The sequence below is a fragment of the Zingiber officinale genome, chromosome 10B (assembly GCF_018446385.1).
Source record: "Zingiber officinale cultivar Zhangliang chromosome 10B, Zo_v1.1, whole genome shotgun sequence".
NCBI lineage: Eukaryota > Viridiplantae > Streptophyta > Magnoliopsida > Zingiberales > Zingiberaceae > Zingiber > Zingiber officinale.
In genome coordinates, this window is record NC_056005.1 from 27,320,799 (window position 1) to 27,326,798 (window position 6,000).

Genomic DNA, 6,000 nt, shown 5'->3' on the forward strand with positions numbered 1-6,000 from the left:
AATTAGTTAAATTGATATGGAGATCATATATATATATATATATATATATATATATATATATATATATATATATATATATATATATATATATATATATATATATATATATATATATATATATATATATATAATGGACAGCGCATAAATCTTATGTTTATGTATATCACAATCCATAAAAAAAAAGTTATATAAGATAAATTGTTCCTCCCAGCATGTACACATTTATTATATTTTTTTTCAATTGACCCTCTTTGAATAACGCTAGCTGTTGACTGGATATATACCTCGTTCCATTCAATAAGATAAGAAATATTAGTATTGAGACAAGAAAGAGATCTTCGACATCGACCCTCTGACGTTTAAGTTAGTCATCAAAAAGATAGAAAGAAATAGAACAACAGTAAACACAGACGTTATATAATACCTTGATGGACAATGCGCATGCTCTGAGCACACTTTCCAACCATCCCATGAAAGAACATATTAGAAAAGTATTTCTGAGACCATATCTTAACAATGCATATAAATCTCCGATGAGACAGTGGAAGCTTCCTCCGTATGATTTACTTGTTGACTATGCCTTGTGTTAGTGACACTATCTCCCAGAAGGATATTAAAAGATACGTCAATGATCCCTCTGCTCGGCCGAACGGGGTAGCTACACGGTTGGGGCTCCTCCACCCGGTCGGCCTTGACTGCTCTTCCCTGTGGTAACTGGGTACAATAGGCCGTCTCCGCCCAATAGGGCAAGTGCTCAAGTCTCATTCCTCGATCTGTACTGAGTGCCTGACGATCTGGCCGTAACGTTCTGCTCGAACAAGCCATCTATCGATCGGACATTGCCTGTCCCGATCGATAATTGTAGTCGACCTCTGCTTGACCACTATGGGTGAATCCATTGACTCCTTGCCGTTGATCATCTTGACTTTATCCTCCATATTAACAGCTAACCCCGCTTCTAACTCGAATTGGATGACTCCCCTTTACTATCGCATCATTCACCTTCTAAAATTTAATTATTATATTTAAATCCTAAACCCTAATACATCAATCCTAAACGTTAATTATTATACCCTAAATTAAATCCTAAACACTAATTAGTATGTATGTATATATATATATATATATATATATATATATATATATACTTGACAATTTGTTTTTTAAGATTATGTTTTAATCATTTAGGGGGTTGACTTTAAAGTTTAGGAGTTAGGGTATAATATTAAGTCCAAAATTTTATGCGGCATAACATTCCTCTATATAGTCTTGATAAACAACTTAGTTGTCCCTTCAGAATGGTCTAGTGATTAGCGCATAAGGTGTTGCCACCATGAGGTATGGAGTTTGAATCTCAGCAAAACCGAAGTAAATGTCTCCCTTCTTCGTATTGGCCCTGGGATTGGTTGTTAAAATCATTTTAATATTAAGTCTAAGAATCTTTTTAAAATCATTTAAAAAATCCTTTTAAAAATCCTTTTAAAAAATTTAGAAATTATTTTAAAAATTCTTTTAAAAATTATTTAAAAATAACTTTAAAAATGATTTTAAATTCTTGAAAAATAATTTTAAAACTAACACACTTAACTTAAAACTTAAATCCTAATTAATAAATAATTGAATCAATCAAAATTCAATTAACTAAAACTTTAAACCTAATTAAAAAATAATAAATAAATAAAACTTAGTTATTTAGTCTAACCTTATTTAAGAACTTAGTTGACTTGATTATCTTAATTTAACCTAATTAAAATATTAATTAGTCATCTTTAAATCAAACTTACTATACATTAAAACGTTAATCAAAATTTTAACTTTACTTTAATTAAATCATAATTTATCTCAGTTAAATATTAACTTAAATGGAACCTTAGCTTTACTTAACTTTATTTAATTTTAACAAATTTAACTCTGAATTAATACTGACTTAATTAATCAAAGTTAAATATAATAAAAAGGGATGATCTAAATGAAAAATTAAATTATAACTAAGACTTTCATTAAATCAATTTATTCAATCAATTAATACAAAATTTAAGTTGTTTTAATCAAATAAGTATTAAATTGAGTTAGTAACAAATCATTGTATTTAACTTGAAACTTAAATGAATAATTATAATAAGTATGTAGAAATACGTATGAAAATAGTATACTGAATATGAGTGTTACTGACCCTAATTCTCTTAAAACACTTAGGTAGACAAATGTACTAAAGCCTTGAAATTAAACATACCCAAACTCTAGTACAAATTAAGGAGGAGTGTTAAGTTAAGGAGGAGTATCAAGTTTAAGAGGAGGATAAAACAATTAAAATTCTTAACCATTTGCTTTAAAAAAAAATTTGTTTTTAAAAGTTTTTATTTGACTTTGAAACTTTTACTTCCATTTTTTTAAAGCCTAAATTAAAAAAATACTCTTAAACTTTCTTTTGAAAAATCTTAAATTTTGGTACTTACAGAAAGTTTTTTGTTCACTATATTCCTTACAAAAATGTTTTAAATCATTTTTGTAACTAGACAATTTTATTAAAAATGTTCTGGTAAAGTTACTTTGAAAATTTTTTTTACTCAAAAAAGTTTTTACAAAGCTTTACTTTTAAAAAATTCTCTTAATAATAAACTCCTTTGCTTTAAAATTTTCATTGAAAACATTACTTAGCAATTTCTCTTTGAAATTTTTTCTTCTTAAAGATTTTTTTATTACTTTTCTATACAAAGTGTTTTCAAAAGGGTTTTCTACTTAGAAAAATTTAAATCTTTGGAAATAATTTTTGAAAAGTTATTAATTGTGAAAACTTATTTTTATCACTTAGAAAATTTTGTTTAAAATTATTTTGACACAATTACTTAGAAGTTTTTTTTAATAAAAAAGCTTTAATTCAAAATTTTTCTTCAACAGTTAAGGATGCTTTTTAGTTATTTATTTTGAAATAATATCAAGTTCAGGGAGAAGATTAATAACTTAAAAAATATTTTGAAAATTATTTCATTTTTTTTACTATTAGCATTTTCAAAACGGTAAAGTTTGTAAACACTTCAACTTTATCACCCTTATACATTTCAAAAGTATTTTAAATGATAGCTTTGTAAATCAGTTTGACAACTATTTAAGTTTTTGAAATATTACTTTAAAAGACATTTTTGATTTTTTTTTCAAATGTTTTCAAAAGTTATCTTAAAAGCCTAGCTATTTTCAAAATATTTTTTCTAACCTTAAAGTTATTTTTACAAAAATATTTCTTTTGCGTGAAATTTCGGGGATAAAATTTCGCAGGGGGAGGCACCCTGGAGCTTATTGGAGGTGCCTCAGAGGAGGTCTTGGAGGCGACTTAGAGTGCTTGGAGGTGCCCTTGTGAGGATAAATACAGCAAGCGTCGGAGCTGATCAAAGCTGAAGTTTACTAGATAAACTTTGGGGTTGGAGGTACCTCGGATGAGGTTGGAGGCGCCCTCAACACCTTTTAAATACCCTATTTGACCAGCACTTCACATCAACTTCAAGACAACTCATTTACGTGCTTGTTCATCCATCCGGCTACTCTGATCACATACTACTACTTTGCCGCATTCGAGCTTCAACGACGCAAGAATGACACGATGCCACTATGCGCTCAAACAAGCCTAGACTTGGATAACGTGTAGTTGTTGTTTTCTTTATTACTCTTGTTTTCTTTCTACACATCATATTCTAAAGTTGATAGTCTTGTTACCAACTTATTTTTGTAAAGAAATGTTTGATTAGTAAATTATCCATCGGAAACCGACTATGTTCTATTTTCTCGTGTTCCTTTTCTTACTTAGTTTATTTTTATTCTGCTGTGCACTATTTTTTTTAAAGGTCCAAAAAAGGCTCATTTTTAAAATAACGTGATTCACCCCTCCCCCCCCCCTCGCATGCCTTGATTCTATTCGGGGCTCTACTCCCCATCATATCCCGATCGACTAATGCTAATTGGATATACACTCAGGGGATCAACTCCTAGTTTAGATGCCTTCGGGGCTCTGTTCCCTATCACATGTCAATTAGATATCTCCGATTGGATGTCTCAGGAACCCAACTCACCACTCAGATACCATCAGGTCCTAGCACCTTACTGGGATGCTGTTTATGGCCTATTCAGTCCTCATAAAGACTGGGCTCCCTGTTCTTGACTCATGTTCTAACTAGCAGTCCAATAGGCCTTCCGACCCATGAGTCAATTTCGTCATTAATATGGCACATGAGTTGTCAGAGAATCATATGGTCGTATATTTACACAGATACACAATACTCCTCTCATACCTACGATGGGATTGCTGGATACAATGGCAGCATAACGATTAGACAAGCTGTCTAGCAGTGATGTGATACCTAATTAAATGTGGAGATCACAGAGGTATTATAAAAAGGGGTCTCTTTCCATTGGCACAGGTATGCGAGTCTACATGCTAACTTCTCCTTCTACTATTTTTCCTCTTCCTCGGATACTTACTTGACCGTTGAAGTAGTCGCGTTAGGGACCCCCTGACCTGTTTACTAACGATCTTCTTTCTCCTTTTCCTTCTACTTGTGCTTGCAGGTGTGTTCCTAACTTGAAGTCTTCTTCCAATCAACCTCTAAGCCAACTCACTAGTAGTCCACCTTTCGCTTCTTCCATACCGGATCAAATATGTTTTCATAATAGATTCTTTATTCTTGGTTAAATAGAGGCTTCATAGATTTTATTCATAAGAAATATAACAAAAGCCATGTGACCTCTAGCACTCCCTTTTTTGTTTCATTTCCCCAATTTTGGTACATTATATTTTATTCCTATTCTTCAAATTTCGATAAATTTCTCGTTGCTCTTAATCTTTAAAGTGAAGAAAAAACCTAATATTTTATATGATCCGACTTAAATATTTAAATGTTTTTGAATTGAGGTCGGATTATGAGTATGTGCTATTTTTCAGTTTGATGAGATCAATAAATAGAACGTTGACCATTTTCCATAAACTTATATTTTAAATCAATGCAATATGATGTTATCCAGAGCAATGTTAAAGTCGTCATCTTCTCGGTGTAAGATTTTATACTCAGTGAAAGGAGATAAATTATAAAGGAGCTAAAGGGAGGTGCTGTCGCACTCATCGTGTGGAAAAGAAGAAAAAAAATTGTGCCTTTTCTTGAGCCAAATGGTAACATCCATAAATTTCCTCTCTTCTAAAAGAGCAAAAAAAAAAAAAAAAATAGAAGAAAAAAAAATTAAAAAATATATATATAAATAACCTTGGTTGGAATTTAAACCCTAAACATTTGATTTAAAAGTAGTTTAAGTAGCCATTAGGTGGTGATAAAGCATCACATTGGAAATTGGAAACTATTCATTATATGTAAGTTATGTGTGAAGAGATGCTTCAACTTCCACTTAGTATAAAAGGGAAAGGAAGAGACCAAAAACCTAATTTGTCATTTCCTCTTCTCCTCTCTAGCCGAAATTCCTCTTCTCTCTTGTTAGTTTTCAGCCAAGAACCCTAGGGTTCCAAGTTTCTAAGTTCTTCAAGAAGAGAATCTAAGAGGAGAGTTTTCACAAGGATTAGTACGCGCGTAGGGTGACGTGGAGATTAAGACATACAAGAGAGAATTGTCTTTCCTACACCGTATAATAGTAAAATCTAACGAAAGGAAGTAATTGTTGGTACGGTTAGCACTAATGATCTAACTCAAGTTTTGATGAATAACAAAATATGTTGAGTTAGTTTCATTATTATCTAACACTCTGACCGAGTGTGCAAGAGAAGTCCAGACAAGTCGACGGGCTGCCCTGATGTTTGGCACGAAGCCCAGCTAGGTCGATGGGCCGACCAAATAGCTGGCATGGAGTCCAAACGGGTCGATGAGCTGATCGGACGTTTGGCACGAAGTCCAGTTAGGTCGACGAGCTGACCGGATAGCTGGCACGAAGCCTAGACGGGTCGAAGGGCTAACCGGACGTTTGACAGGTAAGTGGAAGTAAGTCACTAGAGGGGAGTGACTGTGAGGA